The sequence below is a fragment of the Schistocerca nitens genome, chromosome 6 (genome assembly GCF_023898315.1).
Source record: "Schistocerca nitens isolate TAMUIC-IGC-003100 chromosome 6, iqSchNite1.1, whole genome shotgun sequence".
NCBI lineage: Eukaryota > Metazoa > Arthropoda > Insecta > Orthoptera > Acrididae > Schistocerca > Schistocerca nitens.
This window is the reverse complement of record NC_064619.1, coordinates 378,302,714-378,321,812: the sequence shown is the minus strand read 5'-3', so window position 1 is coordinate 378,321,812 and position 19,099 is coordinate 378,302,714. Positions and strand designations below refer to the sequence as shown.

Sequence of the window (19,099 nt, the reverse complement as noted above, 5' to 3'; positions counted from 1 at the left end):
AGAGAGCCCAGTGTCTATTACCTCAGTGATATAGTTATACCTATTTCTTGTTAACAAATACTAGGTCAATTGTTGTTTCAGGTCCATTCATACACCTAGTGCCGTCATATTATGTGATAAGAACTGATTGATCAATTGTTGTTTGGCCCAGTTATTTTTAAATTTAATGTTAAAATATGCAATAACACTTGCATTTTAGTTGATCAAACAATGGAAAATCCAGAATGGAATGTAACAATATTAGAGAAGAAAAGACTACTCACCATATTGCGGAAATGCTGAGTCATGATAGGAACAACAAAAAGTTTCACACAATTGTAGCTTTTGCCCATTAAGGCCATTGTCAGCAATATACGCACACACACACTCACGCAAATGCAACTTACACACACATCTGCAGTCTCAGAGAACTGAAACAACACCGCAAGCAGCAGCACCAGTGCATAATGGGAGTGGCGACTGGATGGGGGTAAGGAGGAGGCTGGGGTGGGGAGGGTGGTTGATAGTGAAGTGCTGCAGTTTAGACGGAGGGCAGGAGAGAAGGCACTGTTCCTGTGTTGTCGCTTGGCTCATGAAATCCCCCCTAATAGCCTTACCATCAAAGTACCCATCTCTGGTTGCCACCCCTCCTTCCACAATGACCTCCACCTGTTCAGATTTTGCCAATCCTTAGCCCTCACCAACATAGTCCTGCAAAACCATATCAACCAAGCCCAATCCTCCTTGCAATACCTCCTCACCATCTGCAAAATTCTCCTGCTGTGTAATCCCAAATTCCTGGAACCCATAATACACATTGAAACTCTTGCCCTGCAGGTACTTGAGCAACATGCACAACATCACCTCAAAAAGCTCTCCATCCTGCTCACTTCTTATTCCCACCTCAGAGTACCACTGTCCACCATCTCTACAACAACCTCCAAACGTCCCCCACGTCCCCTCATAGCTGACAAACCCTGTCTTGCAGACCTACTACACTTACCCCACCCTCCAAATCTCCCTCCTACCACCACACAGAACCCAGAACCTAAACAGACCCGCAACACAGTCATGAACCTTTCCTCCAGAAGCCTTAGTCCCACAGAAATATCAGTCCTTTTCAAAGGCCTCATCTTTTGCCCCACTCCCAAATTCAATCATGCAGGACTTGTTAAAGACCTTCTCTCCTTCTCCTGGTCCCTTACAGTGGAAACACTTTTTCGCCACCAACCCAACCAATGAGACTCAACCAAAGACCAATACTGAACCTTGCCTAACTCAGTTCATTACTCTATCCAACCATGATCCACTCCCACTGCCTCCAAACCAACCCCTGTTAACTTTCCAGAATTTTTTAACCTCGAACCTTGCCTCTCCATCATTCCCCAAAACCTTCAACATGCAAACTAACCTTACATATGCAGAAAAAACCACAATATACCATCTAAAAACTGATCCTGACCTTATAATCCTACCTGCAGACAAAGGCTCTACCACCGTTGTTTTGAACTGCAAGGATTATCTGGCAGAAAGACCCCATCAGCTGTCAGATACTTCCACCTATAAACGTTGCTACAGTGACCCCATTCCAGTAATCCAGCAGGATTTCCAGTCACTACTCAAATCCTTAGGCCCATCACAGAACCTCTCCCCAGAGTCCATCTCTCTACTTACCCCTACCACTCCCTGCACTCCCACCTTCTACATGCTTCCTAAAGTACATAAACCCAGCCATCCAGGATGACCCACTGTGGCCGGTTACTGTGCCCCCACTGAGAGAATCTCTGCTCTCGTAGACCAACACCTTCAACCTATTAACCGGAACCTATACTCCTATATAAAAGATACCAACCTTTTCCTCTACTGACTCTCCACAGTTCCTGTCCCTTTACCACACAGTGCCCTGCTCGTCACTATTGTACCACCTCCCTGTACACTAACATTCCTAAAGCCCATGGACTTACTGCTGTTGAACACTACCTTTCCAGACATCCTGTGGATTCCAAACCAACAACCTCCTTCCTAGTTGCCATGTCCAACTATATCCTCATCCACAATTACTTCTCCTTTGAAGGCATTACCTACAAACTAATCTGGGGTATGGCTATGGGCACCCAAATGGCACCATCCTATGCCAACCTATTCATGGGCCATCTAGAGGAATCATTCCTAAAAACCCAGATCCTAAACCCCTCACCTGGTTCAGATTAAGTGATGACATCTTTGCTATCTGGATTTAAGGTGAGGACACCTTATCCACATTCCTCCAGAACCTTAACAACTTCTCCCCCATTTGCTTCTCCTGGTCCTAATCAACCCAACAGGCCACCTTCCTAGATGTTGACCTCCACCCCAGAGATGGCTACATCAGTACCTCCATTCATAACAAACCTACTAACCACCAGCAATATCTCCACTTCGACAGCTGCCACCCATTCCATAACAAGAAGTCCCTTCTGTACAGCCTAGCCACCCATGGTCGTCGCATCCACAGTGACCAGCAGTCCCTCTCAAAATATACTGAGGGTCTCACTGAAGCCTTCGCTGACTGTAATTATCCTCCCAATCTTGTACAATGCTTCCAATCCCTTACCTGTAATAGACCTAGATGCAAGACCTTCCCATTTTGTCGATAGATACATTATTGCCTATTGTACCTACCATATGGCAGAACTTGCAAATAAAGACTTTGGTAAATCAGCTTACATGTCCTCTTCTGCATTGTCTTTGTATACCGTATTTACTCGAATCTAAGCTGCACTTTTTTTCCGGTTTTTGTAATCCAAAAATACATGTCCTCTTCTGCATTGTCTTTGTATACCGTATTTACTCGAATCTAAGCTGCACTTTTTTTCCGGTTTTTGTAATCCAAAAAACCGCCTGCAGCTTAGAATCGAGTGTGAAGTAAGCGGAAGTTCTGAAAAATGTCGGTAGGTGCCGCCACAGCTAACTTCTGTCATCGAATATATGTAGCGCTACGCAGGCATGCTTTGCAGGCACAAAGTCAAATTCTGGCACCAAAACCTCTGCGTCAGTAAATAAATAAAAAAATGTGGAAGACGAGCTTTTTTTTCTCTCCTTTCCGCTACTTACCCCTCCATCCCCCCTCCCCACCTCCTCTCTTGCCCACCATCTGAACTGCAGCACTTCACTGTCCACTACCCCCACCATACTATCCATCCCCCTCCCCGCCCCACCCTCCTCCTTATCACCCACCCTGTTGCCACTCCCATCATGCACTGGTGCTGCTGCTTGCAGTGCGGTTTTAGTTCTTGGAGACTCTAGATGTATGTGCAGGTTGCATTTGCATGAGTGTGTGTATGCATGTGTGTGTGTGTGTGTGTCTATTGCTGACAAAGGCCTTAATGGCCGAAAGCTATAATTTTGTGAATCTTTTTACTGTGCCTATCATGACTCATAATCTTCGCTATATGGTGAGTAGCAATTTTCCTTCTCTAATATTGTATTTTAGTTGATTTTTGATGATTTAGCATTATTTCAAAACTTTGCAAGAAGACAGTAATTTTCCTGATGGTTATCTACACACTCACACACACACACACACACACACACACACACACACACACACACACACACACACACAATGACCGTTTGGAGTTTGATTAATTCACAAATTCAGTGTTCAGGATCTTGTTTTACATATTTTACATTATTATATTCAATTTTCTTTAAATTAATCCCTGACCTAAGATACATGCATGTACCACCCCATTTATTGTTTATTCTACAGATCTTACTTATCATTTCAAATTCATGAACAACAGCAGTGCATGCTTGCACCTCTTTTAGCCAATAATCATTTATTTACATATAAGACTATAGTTTCTTTTAAGTAATCATTCAGAAGGACTTCTGTTTCACCTAATCTGTTGCCTAAGCTCTGTATAATTCGATAGAAAATTGTTAATTGGTTTTTGTTTTCTGACTTTGGTGCAGCTTTTATCTTACTGTTTGTATGATGCTGCCTGCCAATAAAAAAATCCCTGAGATGTGTTGGTGGAGCTGTTTTCCTTCTGGATCACAGTTTTTCACTTTCTTCTGACATTGCTTCTGCTAATGCTGCTTTGTACTCTGCTGATAATGACCACTGGTATTTATTTTATACACACCTCAAAAAAAGTTTTGCATCACCTCAGTTCCCAGAACTCCTGAAGACAGACATTGGCTGTGGATACTGTACCACAGACAGTCCTTTTTTCGCTGTTCAGAGATGTTACTAAACCTGCCCAAAGATGTAAACTATCATGCATGAACAGCACCTATTAGACGGAGGGGATCCAACAGCTGATCAGTTCCAGTCATTCCACCAGGAAGGAGGTACACAGCTTGTGTTATCTGTAGTTCAACTGTGCCTAGGCAGTCAATACCACCATTCAATTGTGGCTGCATTGTTACTTTGTGCAAGGAAGGGCTCTCAACAAGGGAAGTGTCTGGACATCTCGGAGTGAACTAAAGCGATGTTGTTTGGACATGGAGGAGATACAGAGAGACAGGAACTGTCGATGACATGCCTTGCTCAAGCCGCCGAAGGGCTACTACTGTAGTGGATGACTGCTACCTACGGATTATGGCTCGGAGAAACCCTGACAGCAATGCCACCATGTTGAATAACACTTTTTGTGCAGCCACAGGACGTCGTGTTACGACTCAAACTGTGGGCAATAGGCTGCATGATGTGCAACTTCACTCCCAACCTCCATGGTGAGGTCCATCTTTGCAACCATGACACCATGCAGTGCAGTACAGATGGGCCCAACAACATGCTAAATGGATGGCTCTGGATTGGCATCATGTTCCCTTCACTGATGAGTGTCGCATATGCCTTCAACCAGACAATTGTCAGATATGCATTTTGAGGCAACCTGGTCAGGCTGAACGCCTTAGACACACTGACCAGTGATTGCAGAAAGGTGGAGGTTCACTGCTGTTTTGGGGTGCCATTATGTGGGGCCACATACGCTGCTGGTGATCATGGAAGGCACCGTAACGGCTGTACGATACGTGAATGCCATCTTCTGACCAATAGTGCAAAGATATCAGCAACATATTGCAGAGGCATTCGTCTTCATGGATGACAATTTGCACCTCCGTAGTGCACATCTTGTGAATGACTTCCTTCAGGATAATGACATCACTCAACTGGAGTGGCCAGCATGTTCTCCAGACATGAACCCTATCGAGCATGGCTGGGATAGATTGAAAAGGGCTGTTTATGGATGACGTGACCCACCAACCACTCTGAGGGATCTACACCGCATCGCCATTGAGGAGTGAGGCAGTCTGGATCAACAGCGCATTGATGAACTTGTGGATAGTACACCACAACAAATACAGGCATACATCAGTGCAAGAGGACGTGCTACTGGGTATCAGAAGTACCGGTGTGTACAGAAATCTGGACCACCACCTTGGAAGGTCTACTGTATGGTAGCACAAGATGCAATGTGTGGTTTTCATTAGCAATAAAAAGGGCAGAAATGATGTTTATGTTGATTTCTATTCCAATTTTCTATACGAGTTCCGGAACTCTCAGAACTGAGGCTATGCAAAGCTTTTTTTGATGTGTGTATTATACCATATCTCATTCATTCAGTAAAATCCTGTTGTCTGTCACACTAACAATGTTCCTTCCTAATCTCGTGGTTTAGGTTCTCTCTCTCCCTCTCTCTCTCTCTCTCTCTCTCTCTCTCTCTTTCTCTTTAGATGTCTCTCCCTAAGAGTCATCAGAAGCACGTAAAGTTTATTTTTTAGTGGTTACTATAAATCTTATAATGAAAAGTAATGTGCTCATAATGCCTTTACCAGTTTACCATAGTATCTCACCAGATATTTCTAATTTTGTTTTTGCAGTGTGTAGATTGTGCCAGCTCAAACAAACTGCTCAGCATGTCTTTCATGTGACACCCAAGGTCAACAAACAACTTTTGTTTGTTTCTGATTATGAATAAAAGTTTTTTAAAGTTTAAAGTGGAATTTTATTGTCCATTTGATAGAGCAGTCCCGAATTTCTTTTGCTATAACAGAATGCTTATTGTCCAATACAACAATTTTAATCTTTCAAGACATGTTCTGTTTATTCAGCATCCTTCCTGTGTATTTCATGGTGGTAGTATTTACTCATTTTTTGGGTCCACAGTCTGTGCAGTGTTGTTTTGCAACAAAACTTGAGAGGAAAAGAAAAATAAATTTTCTAGATGTCACTGTACACAATAAAAATGGCAAGTATGCCTTTCACATATTACAGAAACAAATGTATACTGACATTAGTATACGAGGTGTGGCTAGAAAAAAACCGGACTAGTACTGGTGAAACAATAAAACGAATGCAATAAGGCTGAAAGTCGCGTGGCCTGTCACATGACTCTCGCTCCACCTACTGCTCGAGTTTCATCTGCCTCCTGCACTCAGTCTGCCTGTGGCGTCTGTTTTAAGAAGTTGACGTTTTGTCTGTGCATCGGAAAATGTTGAGTGTACAGAAAGAACAGCGTGTTAACATCAAATTTTGTTTCAAACTAGGAAAATCTGCAAGTGAAACGTTTGTAATGTTACAACAAGTGTACGGCGATGATTGTTTATCGCGAACACAAGTGTTTGAGTGGTTTAAACGATTTAAAGATGGCCGCGAAGACACCAGTGATGACACTCACACTGGCAGACCATTGTCAGCAAAAACTGATGCAAACATTGAAAAAACCGGTAAACTTGTTTGACAAGATCGCCGTTTAACAATCAGAGCAGTGTCTGAGTTAACAGGAGTTGACAAGGAAAGTGTCGAACAAGTTTACCGATTTTTTCAATGTTTGCTTCAGTTTTTGCTGACAATGGTCTGCCAGTGCGAGTGTCATCACTGGTGTCTTCGCGGCCATCTTTAAATCGTTTAAACCACTCAAACACTTGTGTTCGCGATAAACAATCATCGCCGTACACTTGTTGTAACATTACAAATGTTTCACTTGCAGATTTTCCTAGTTTGAAACAAAATTTGATGTTAACACGCTGTTCTTTCTGTACACTCAACATTTTCCGACGCACAGACAAAACGTCAACTACTTAAAACAGACGCCACGGGCAGACTGAGTGCAGGAGGCAGATGAAACTCGAGCAGTAGGCGGAGCGAGAGTCACGTGACAGGCCACGCGACTTTCAGCCTTATTGCATTCGTTTTATTGTTTCACCAGTACTAGTCCGGTTTTTTTCTAGCCACACCTCGTAAATGCCTATGCTTGTCAACCTGTATAGCATATTAGTATAAATGCCAATTCTTATCAACCTGTATAGCATAAACATGATGATATCCACTCATGCATCCGTAAGATTTTTCGCGTGCCCTTGAGCAACCATAGGTAGTGAAGGAAGACAGCTGACAGTGACGAGCTGTTGATATAAACGAAACTTTGTTTTCTTACATTGGTACATGGTGTGCAATAACAAAGGTTTGAATACTGGTATTTATCAGAGAAACATTGCTTCGTAACTGCTGTAAGAATGTGAGCTTGTCTACAGTGAGCATTGCTATTTGTCACACACCCAGCACATAGCTTCATTTCTTGAATCTGGATAATTAAATAATTTGCAGCATGACTAATAAATTATTTTTTTAATTTTCTCTTAAATTTATAGAGTTTTCTGTTTATTATTTTGTGCTGTATTGGCACTTGTTGAAGAACTTTGCACTAGAATCTTGCTCTGAAAATTAGACAAGGAAGTGAAGCCAACCTGAATTTTATTTTTGCATTTTGTGTTGTGGTTTTGTGACTCACAGTATAACTGAAGTCTGTATTTATTATCAGAAATAAATACCATTAAATAGTTTAGCTACTACAAAGTGACTGTGAGAATTGTGAGACCTCTGCCAGAAATGTGATTGTCTCTTTTACTCTGGTACATACTACTAACATCTGCCAAATAAGTACTTTATTTACTTTAGCAGTGATGCCCCAGAAGATAATTAAAAAAGACAGCGGGTCATCACAAAGAGAGGTACCTAAAAGTATAGGCCTTGCAGAACTCGGCTTCGTGGTCACTTTAGAATTATATTCATACGTATTACTGTAGAAGAACAGGGCAGGGAGATAATTTACATGCAAGTTTTATTGAAAATGAGGAAATGAGCAATGATATTACAACTATTGATGTATTGATGTGATACAGAACAGAATACTAAGATTTGTTTTAAAAACAAAAGATGTACAGTGGAAATCACTCACATTGGTCTCACATTTTCATGAGGAGGTACAAAGTGTAATGGATGACAGAAAATACCAGTGTAAAATGATAACTAAGGTGGCTTTAATGTGAAAACTGGACAAAAACTAATGAATAATTATTCAGAACTTCAGATATGATACCAGAAATGAGGGAGGACATATAATAGTATTTGCAGCAAAGAACAACAATTATTCTTAACACAGTCTTCCAGAAGAACACAAATAGAAAGTGGAATTTTTATGTAGTAATTAGAAATGAAAAGGGAACTGACTGTAAAATCAAAAAAAATTAAGAAATTATACAGGATGTGATGCTACTACATAGCTTTTGAATTGCAAGTGGTAATCAACTAGTGAAATTCACTCTAAGAGTATATATATGTTAAAAAGAAACAGATGCTTCAGGCAGGAGAGCAGAATTTTAGGTTAAAGGAATTCATTTAAAAATATGGAGGAATACTAGCATGAACAGATTCTTCACATGAAAAAATGGGACATTTGCAGAAAATTGGGATAAGAAACAGGACACTAGACAGAGAGAAAATATTCTGCATATTTGACTGCATCGCTTTACTAAAATAAATAAAAACTACAGTTCATACTCACACAAAAGCATATATTTTAACAAGACACTTCAAAACAGGCTCGTAATGGCACTGCATCATATGATGATTCATTGTTTTCCCAATAACTGATTGTAACTCAAAATATTGAGAAATGGATAGAATGGTTTTTAAAAAATGAATACTAATGTAGACATCAAAAATCTGTAGACCATTTACCTACTGTATCAGGAACACTGCTACTAACATTGTACTAATCAGAAGACCTGATACCTTTCAGAAGCCTTGAAATGGTTAATAGCAGTTTGTAGAACTCCTTGCAGGTAAGATCTTGATAATGATTATTAACTACAACAATTGCTCCTATATTTTCAGTAGTAAAACAGTTTTTCTCATCAATCCAAAGAGAATTCACAATTGAAAATACCCTTTCCACAACAAAATTTGTACCTGGTACAGCAAGAGCAGAACTGAACAAGCATCTCTATGTTTTTAAATGAAGTACCTGTACTTTTAAGTGTTTGGAATATACACAATCTTTTAGCTGTTTCCAAATTAGCTTTTTCCTATTCTTCAAGTCTCTTGGATACAACATTGTTCACACATCCTATCTCAACAAACAATACGTCTCCACCTATCTGAAATGTTGCAACTAAGTCTACTGTCTTAAGAATTTTCAGATAGTTTAAAAGTTAAGCCCAAGAAACAGAATTGTTCAGTGTTATCCAATGAAATGATTTCAGAAGCTGAAATGGAAAAATGCACTTTTCTAAATAAGTCACGAAAGTGTCATAAAATAATTTGGTAATCATCTCGTATTTGGACTAAGCTGAATTCAATAAGAAATTGAAGGAATATCTGAAGAAGTTTGAAATTTACTAAATTCCTGTTACTGATTTTTTTTCTTTAAGCAGCTTTAACTCCTCAGCTGATTCTGTAACTAAAACCATGGTTCTTTCCAACTTTTGGATTGAATTTGAAAACATTTTTATTGGTTTTGTGTGAAATAAAGCCAAAGAAGTGACTGTGGGCTCTCAAAAACTGTTTCAGCAAAGTAGGACACATATCCTGAAACAGGATATAGGATTTCAAAGGTTCATACATATCAGTAACTCTTGTAGCTCCTGCTAACAATGACAAACATCTAGTTTTAATACTACCTAGAACTTGCTTGTGTTCGGTATCAATAAAATCACAGAATGATTTCAGTTCCTCCACATTCACAGTGTGAATATGAAAATTTTGAAAAATTTTATTCGCTAATGCTAATTGGAAGCATGCCTGTACTTGTTTGAACTACAATTTGTACTACATGTGTTCCACAAATGATGCTGCGAATCTTGAGAACATTGTTTATTCCTGCTCTCTTGTACCCACCAAAATTGGTATTACAGTTATTGCACAAAATGTGACAATCTTGTCAATTACATTTTGCTTTTTCAAAATATCCAGAATATAGCTAGCTAATAATTCTGCTGTTTCTCCAGCCGTGTTCTGAAGACAGATTAGTTTGCACTGAATGCCTTTGGTAAGAATTAAATTCCTAGCTAGAATCAGTTCTAGCTTTAAACTTCTTTGATTGGATGCCTCAACCATCATGGGCACATACATAGCATCTTTAAGTTCTGACTGAACTTCGTGCACTGCATATGGTGATAAAATATTCACTAAAATCAACTGGCATAAGTGAATTTCTTCTCAGATAGTTCTGTGATGAGAAGAACCGTGCAGTCTATTGAAAGGAAAGAATGATCGTGCTTTGCAGTATGGAATGCAAACAGCCCTTCTTCTGCAGCAATGCCTTTACCTTCCTCTGTTTGTAGTTTATTCGTAATGGCAAAGGAAGTTGAGCTGCAAGAAGATCTCACAGAAACTGCCAACCGGTGCTTCTTTTTCTTTATGTACTATGTTACATCGACACGACCTCCATGTTCAATGGAAAAAACTGAATGACACAACGTACATTCCACCTTCGTAGACTCCACACAGGATACTGTGGTAGATGCACAGTGACCAGTTTTCTTCCAAAGTGCTGGGTGAGTTCATTCATTTGTTCGGAAGGGGAGGCTGACACTGTCTGCCACCTTTCGTCAGGTAGGAGATGACGAATTGAGGTGCACGCCCTGCAATCTTGCTCAATTGATTTTACAGAAAATATTCAGTAAAAAAATTTTAATTGCTTTGCTTGTAGCTTTATGTGTCAGGTTCATTATGATGTGCCCACCATTTCATTAATGGTCATAATTACTGTGATATTTATATGGAAGTAAGACATTGCACAAAATTTGAAAAATGTAACAATGAAAAGTAGAAGTCGTTATGATTTTGTGTTTGGTGCATGTTACATAATATGTTGCTATGTTGCTATGAAATTTGGCTAACATACTAAATTGTTCTTTAGATTTGGGAGGAGGTCTCTATCTGTCACCAGTCTTCAGAAAACTGATTTGATCTAGCACACTCATTTGTGATCACGCAGCACCAGCAATAAAGCTGGAGTGAAATATCCTCAACATTCCTCATATTTCATAAATGGGTTGAGATATCAGAATGAGATTTTGGCAAATGATAGCCTGCAAAGAAGATGGTTCTTATGCAAAACTTGATTATCTATCATGCTATATCACTAACTACAGACTTTTTTGATGAATGAATGTAATTTTTAAGGGTCATTGATAGCTGGTAAAATGAGGAATGGTACGGGTTTTGGAACAACATGAGTGAAAACATTACACTTCTATATTGTACCAAGGATGTGTTTTTTCATAAGATACAGACCTTACTTTTCCTCCACTCCTCATTTAATAAACTTATTAAACCACAGTTTGGGAATTCTCCCACAGCTGCATTTACACAATGTTTTAGTGAGGTGAGACTGTAAGCTCCACTGTGTCTTGGCAAAAGAAGCAGATTTTAACATGGCAACAAGAGAAATGTGTAGGTTTTACTCAAAATTCACCACTCATGATCCTTCTCTGAAAGTTGCAAATAGTTTACAAGCCAGATGAAAATATATTGCTGCATGCTCAGCAAAATTCTTTTTAGATGCTAACCAAAGAAGATGTGCCACATCATTTTGAATGGTCACCTTGCAAGTGTGGACACGGAGGGGTCCTGCTTAACATTTACAAAAAATGAGAGTGTAGGCTTCAGTGTAGAATGCACTTCCCCTCCTGTGCTTAGTACTTCCTTTACAGTGCTTGCCCGCAGCCCACACTATTACCGCTCTCCCCATGCATGCTTTGTCTGTGCTTCTACTGACCATTGTATTCTGCACAGACTCTACTTGTGGTTTCCTTCAAGAAATGGAACTCTCCTTCCATGGTTTTTGAGAAAGAACACTTTCCTTTACCTGTATTAACAGGCATGAGTTCAGACAATGTAGCACACTAAAGCAATTGCCGAAGCCAGTGTTAAAACTGCCACATACATCTCTTTGTTATCTGTAAAAGTCTGAAGACATTGTGTTGGTTGCATCTACTGCAAATTTGTCATCTAACATTGAATAGCTAATTCATAATTACAAATACAATTGAACATTGATAGCCCTATAACATTCTTTAACAAAAACTTTTTATATCTGTCCACCATTTCTGCAGTAGCAAAGGAACTGAGCTTGATGATGGAAAATCTTCTGTTCAGACTTCTCCTCATCCAATGAGCAAAATAATGCTTATTTATACTATCTTTGGGTTCAAGACAAAGAAAGGCTCAAGAAAATGCTAAAAAATGTGTCTTTGACACTAAGCTGACATTTAAAAAAAGGAGATAAGGTTGTTGATGATTACGAAGAAAACAGGACATTTGGCATTCCACTGAATATTTTTTGGGACAACAGGAAAAAAACACCACACACACACACACACACACACACACACACACACACACACACACACGCACGCACACAAAAGAACAGTCCCATGAAAAATGGGATATCTGGTCCTCCAAGGTATACCAGATAAAATTAGGCAACAAGTTCATCAAATGAAGATTATACAGGCATCGATAAATTGGGCCATTGTTTGACAAATCTATTTACAGCATGCAAACACCAAAAGATGTTGCAATTATGAAGATAACAAAGAAAAGAGAATCTCAAGTGGAACAAGGCAACTATTAAGGAAATGGTGAGAGTTTTTAATAAACACAATAAGAGCACTATAAAGAAGTTAACTTTGTAAGATGAGCAGTTGCAAAGAAAAAGAGCAAACAGAAAACAAAACAGAAACTTACACTGAGTGGACACCACATTTTGTGAGTTAAGAATGCAGATGACATAGTAACTAACCATGGAGAGAAAATTATTCAAACACACCATGACTTCTTTCGAGGTTTTTGTTGGCTCAAACGATGATCATAAACATAACATATTAGAGTATGTCAAGTTACTTCTTTGAAGTCATTTGAGCTATATAGAACAGAAATACACCTTGATGTCATACTATTTTAATATAAGTGGTTGAATATGGGGACAAAGTGATACGAAATGCACTTGAAAAATTATTTACAAAATTTCTACCATGTAAGATGGTTACCAAGAAATGAAACAGTTATGTAAAGCATTATGTCTCCTCTCCATAATGTACAAGATAATGACAAAATTTATCATCAATCACACAGGAAAAATGTAAGATACCAGACGAGCAAAGAAACCAGTTGGATTCAGAAGTGGATGTAGCACTTTGGAATATTTGCAAGTTGTGGCTGAAATTATAGAATGAAGTACCACTTTATCAAAGATTCATATATTTTGAGAAAGATTTTGACTCAGTTTCAACAAAATCTATGCAAACTTCAAGAAGAAGTGAGACATACGAAAGCAGTGTCATCAGTGTAGTACAATTCTTAGTACTGAAAAGCATATCTATCAAGGACACCAGTGTATAGACAGAACAGAACTTAACTGATGGTCGGGGATTACTGCTATTTATATGTACATCAAAAGTTCCAGAATAGACAAATGTTACAAATATACGATATTACAGTAACTTTTCAGAAATGATGAGTACTAAACAACAAATATTTGATGGTCATTGGGTTTGACCTGACAACCTGCTGCACACCACGCAGTGGTGATAACCACTACTTCTCAAGTCATGCAGCATGTCCTGCAGCATTTCTTCCTCTCCTGTAGAAACAGTTAACCTGCTGTTTCAGAGGTTCTCACTGGAGCCAACTACAGCACCCTGGACTTATATGGCAAAACTGTCAGATCCTCACTTTCTGGTTACATTGTCATATCCTCCTCACAGTGATGTGCATGGTAGGTACCCTCTCCGTTTGAAGCTTTGCAATCATCAAGTAGGTCTTCAATTTCCTTGAATGAGAAGCCCCCCCCCCCCCCCCCCCCCTGTTGTCATGGGTCCTCTTTATGGAAAACTGTCAGATCCTGAATTTCAGGTTGCACTGTCCTCCTCATTATGATGTGCATGGAAGGTACCCCCTCTCTTTGAAGCTTTGAGATCATCAAGTAGGTCTTAATTTCCTTGAATGAGAAGCCCCCACTGTTGATCTACAGCTCAGGACTGCAGTGTGGACAATGTTTCTATATACTTTCATCTTCTTGAGAAGGTACACAATCCATGACTTCATAAGTGACGTCCAACGAAGGACATGATACTTAAATAACTTTTCTGATAGTTGGACTTTCCACACAGGAATGAAAATCCACACCAAGTCTCCCAGGCTGTATCTCACTGGCCAATGCTAGGTGTTATACAGGGTGACACAGAATAACGGGAATGTTTGAAATGAGTTGTGGCAACCATGGGCAGGTGGCAGCACTGTGGGTTCGAGCAGTTAGCGAGTAAACAGTCCCCCATTTCAGCAATCATGGATGAGTGGAACAGACAACAGTGTGAGTTAGTCATAAGAATGTTTTATAAAAACAGTGACAGTTTGGTAGCAGTGCAGAGGGAGTTCCAACGTTTATGTAATTTAGGACATAATGATGCTGTTCCATCAAAACGTGATAAAATGTTAGATTAATAGCTTTGAAGAGACTGGATCTGCCCTCAAGAAGAAACCAACAGGGTGACAAAAAGTGTGCGTTCTCTAGCAAACATTGATGTACACGAGTCTGTCTTATGGAGCCCATGGCATTCAATTCGTAAGCAAGCAGCAGTGGTTGGAATGTCCTGGGAGAATGCTTGCGGAATTCTTCATATTGATTTAAAATTTCATCCATACAAACTACAGATGGTGCAACAATTGAAGGACAACTATTAACAGTTACGATTAGGATTCTGTCAACAAATTATAACAAAACTAAACAATGACAATGAATTTCTAAACAAGTTGTGGATGTCAGATGAGGCACATTTTTGTCTCACAGGTTATGTGAATAAACAGAACTACCGATTTTGGGCAACACAAATCCTAATGGCGTTCGTGAGCACCCTTTACAAGCTAGTAAAGTGACAGTATGGTGTGCTGTTTCATCACTTGGGATTATCAGACTGTATTTTTTTGCAAATGAACAGGGAAACACAATAACTGTCAGTACCGATCATTACATGGAGATGTTACAAACTTTCACTATGCCTGCATTGAACAACTTTCCAAATGTTCAAGAAGCCTGGTTTCGGCAGGACGAAGCGACATCACACACTGCATGGCAATCAATGGCATATGTGCAAGAATTGTTTGGCAACTGCATGATCTCACAATTCGGTAACAATCCCTGTCCCTCTAGATTGCCAGATTTATCTGTTAGTGATTTTTTCTTGTGGGGCTACCTCAAGAGCAAAATCTACAGTACTCAACCAAGAACCATGGATGAGTTAAAACAGAGAATTTGGGATGGAATTCACAGTATTCGAGCTGAGGTGTTGCAGCAGTCGATGAGGAATCTCAGCAGTACGTTTCATGAATGTATTCGTACTGGAGGACACCATCGAAAGGACATAATTTTTCAAAAATGACAAATGGTTCAAATGGCTCTGAGCACTATGTGACTTAACATCTGTGGTCATCAGTCCCCTAGAACTTAGAACTACTTAAACCTAACTAACCTAAGAACATCACACACATTCATGCTTGAGGCAGGATTCGAACCTGCGACCGTAGCGGTCACGCGGTTCCAGACTGAAGCACCTAGAACTGAACGGCCACACCAGCCGGCTCAAAAATGACAAATGCCCTCAATGTTTCGTAAATGGCAAAGCTGTAAGGTTTCAATTACTATGCACGCAATTTCTTTCCTTCATCATTTCTAGTTTTATTAGATTGGGGAAAAGTTCCAATTTTTCTGTGTCACCCTGTAGTTCTGTCAGTTCTTCTACAGGGTGTCTGGGGAGGCTTGCGTACCTCAGCGATACAGATAGCCGTGCCATAGGTGCAACCACAACAGAGGGGTATCTGTTGAGAGGCCAAAGATGTGGTTCCTGAAGAGGGGCAGCAGCCTTTTCAGTAGTTGCAGGGGCAACAGTCTGGATGATTGACTGATCTGGCTTTGTAACACTAACCAAAACGGCCTTGCTGTGCTGGTACTGCAAACGGCTCAAAGCAGGGGGTAACTCCAGCCATAATTTTTCCCGAGGGCATGCAGCTTTACTGTATGATCCCCCATTCGGATCTCCGAGTGGGGTTTACTCAGGAGGACGTTGTTATCAGGAGAAAAAAAACTGGCGTTCTACGGGTCAAAGCGTGGAATGTCAGATCCCTGAATCGGACAGGTAGGTTAGAAAATTTAAAAAGGGAAATGGATAGGTTAAAGTTATACATAGTGGGAATTAGTGAAATTCGGTGGCAGGATGAACAAGACTTCTGGTCAGGTGAATACAGGGTTACAAATACAAAATCAAATAGGGGTAATGCAGGAGTAGGTTTAATAATGAATAAAAAAGTAGGAATGCAGGTAAGCTACTACAAACAGCATAGTGAACGCATTATTGTGGCCAAGATAGATATGAAGCCCATGCCTACCATAGTAGTACAAGTCTATATGCCGACTAGCTCTACAGATGACGAAGAGATTGATGAAATGTATGATGAGATAAAAGAAATTATTCAGATAGTGAAGGGAGACGAAAATTTAATAGTCATGGGTGACCGGAATTCGATAGTAGGAAAAGGAAGAGAAGGAAACGTAGTAGGTGAATATGGATTGGGGCTAAGAAATGAAAGAGGAAGCCACCTGGTAGAATTTTGCACAGAGCATAACTTAATCATAGCTAACACTTGGTTCAAGAATCATAAAAGGAGGTTGTATACATGGAAGAAGCCTGGAGATGCAGGAAGGTGTCAGATTATAAAATGGTAAGACAGAGATTTAGAAACCAGGTTTTAAATTGTAAGACATTTAAAGGCGCAGATGTGGACTCTGACCACAATATATTGGTTATGAACTGTAGATTAAAACTGAAGAAAATGCAAAACGGTGGGAATTTAAGGAGATGGGACCTGGATAAATTGAAAGAACGAGAGGTTGTAGAGAGAATTAGAGAACGATTGACAAGAATGGGGGAAAGAAATGCAGTAGAAGAAGAATGGGTAGCTTTGAAAGATGAAATGGTGAAAGTAGTAGAGGATCAAGTAGGTAAAAATAATAGAAATCCTTGGGTAACAGAAGAGATATTGAATTTAATTGATGAAAGGAGAAAATACAAAAATGCAGTAAATGAAGCAGGCAAAAAGGAATACGAACGTCTCAGAAATGAGATCGACAGGAAGTGCAAAATGGTGAAGCAGGGTTGGCTAGAGGACAAATGTAAGGATGTAGAAGCATGTATCACTAGGGGTAAAATAGATACTGCCTACAGGAAAATTAAAGAGACCTTTGGAGAAAAAAGAACCACTTGCATAAATAACAAGAGCTCAGATGGAAACCCAGTTCCAAGCAAAGAATGGAAAGCAGAAAGGTGGAAGGAGTATATAGAGGGTCTATACAAGGCCGATGTTCTTGAGGACAATACTATGGAAATGGAGGAGGTGGTAGAAGAAGATAGAAGATGAAATGAGAGATATGATACTGCGTGAAGAGTTTGTCAGAGGGTTGAAAGACCTAAGTTGAAACAAGGCCCCGCGAGTAGACAACATTCCATTAGAACTATTGATAGCCTTGGGAGAGTGAGCCCTGGCAAAACTCTACCATCTGGTGAGCAAGATGTATGAGGTAGGCGAAATACCCTCAGACTTCAAGAAGAATATAATAATTCCAATCCCAAAGAAAGGAGGTGCTGACAGATGTGAAAATTACCAAACTATCAGTTTAATAAGCCACAGCTGCAAAATATCAACACGAATTCTTTACAGACAAATGGAAAAACTGGTAGAAGCCGACCTCGGGGAAGATCAGTTTGGAATCCGTAGAAATGTTAGAACACGTGAGGCAATACTGACCCTACAGCTTAGAGAATAGATTATGGAAAGGCAAACCTACGTTTCTAGATTTGTAGACTTAGAGAAAGCTTTTGACAATGTTGATTGGAATGCTCTCTTTCATATTCTGAAGGTGGCAGGGGTAAAATACAGGGAGCGAAAGGCTATTTATAATTTGTACAGAAACAAGATGCCAGTTATGTGAGTCGAGGGGCATGAAAGGGAAGCAGTGGTTGGGAAGGGAATGAGACAGGGTTGTAGCCTATTCCCGATGTTATTCAATCTGTATATTGAGCAATCAGTAAAGGAAACAAAAGAAAAATTCAGAGTAGGAATTAAAATCCATGGAGAAGAAATAAAAACTTTGAAGTTTGCCGATTACATTGTAATTCTGTCAGAGACAGCATAGGACCTGGAAGAACAGCTGAACGGAATGGACAGTGTCTTGAAAGGAGGATATAAGATGAACATCAACAAAAGCAAAATGAGGATAATGGAATGTAGTCGAATTAAATCGGGTGATGCTGCGGGAATTAGATTAGGAAATGAGATGCTTAAAGTTGTAAATGAGGTTTGCTATTTGGGGAGCAAAATAACTGATGATGGTTGAAGTAGAGAGGATATAAAATGTAGACTGGCAATGGCAAGGAAAGCGTTTCTGAAGATCAGAAATTTGTTAACATCGAGTATAGAGTTAAATGTCAGGAAGTCGTTTATGAAAGTATTTGTATGGAGTGTAGTCATGGATGGAAGTGAAACGTGGACGATAAATAGTTTAGGCAAGAAGAGAATAGAAGCTTTCGAAATGTGGTGTTACAGAAGAATGCTGAAGATTAGATGGGTAGATCACATAACTAATGAGGAGGTATTGAACAGAATTGGGGAGAAGAGAAATTTGTGGCACAACTTGACTAGAAGAAGGGATCGGTTGGTAGGACATATTCTGAGGCATCAAGGGATCACCAGTTTAGTATTGGAGGGCAGCGTGGAGGGTAAAAATCGTAGAGG

At 39.8% G+C, this 19,099-nt stretch overlaps 1 protein-coding gene across 1 annotated transcript in view; it reads left to right on the top strand.

Annotated features, from left to right (window-relative positions):
• The first annotated feature begins 3,248 nt into the window (after nucleotides 1-3,248).
• The window catches only part of LOC126262308 (uncharacterized), a 248,561-nt gene continuing 232,710 nt past the window's right edge, over nucleotides 3,249-19,099 (top strand). Inside the window, exon 1 of the mRNA XM_049958852.1 lies at nucleotides 3,249-3,266. The gene's annotated coding sequence lies outside the window, so the exon portion shown is untranslated. The remainder of the gene's footprint in view (nucleotides 3,267-19,099) is intronic.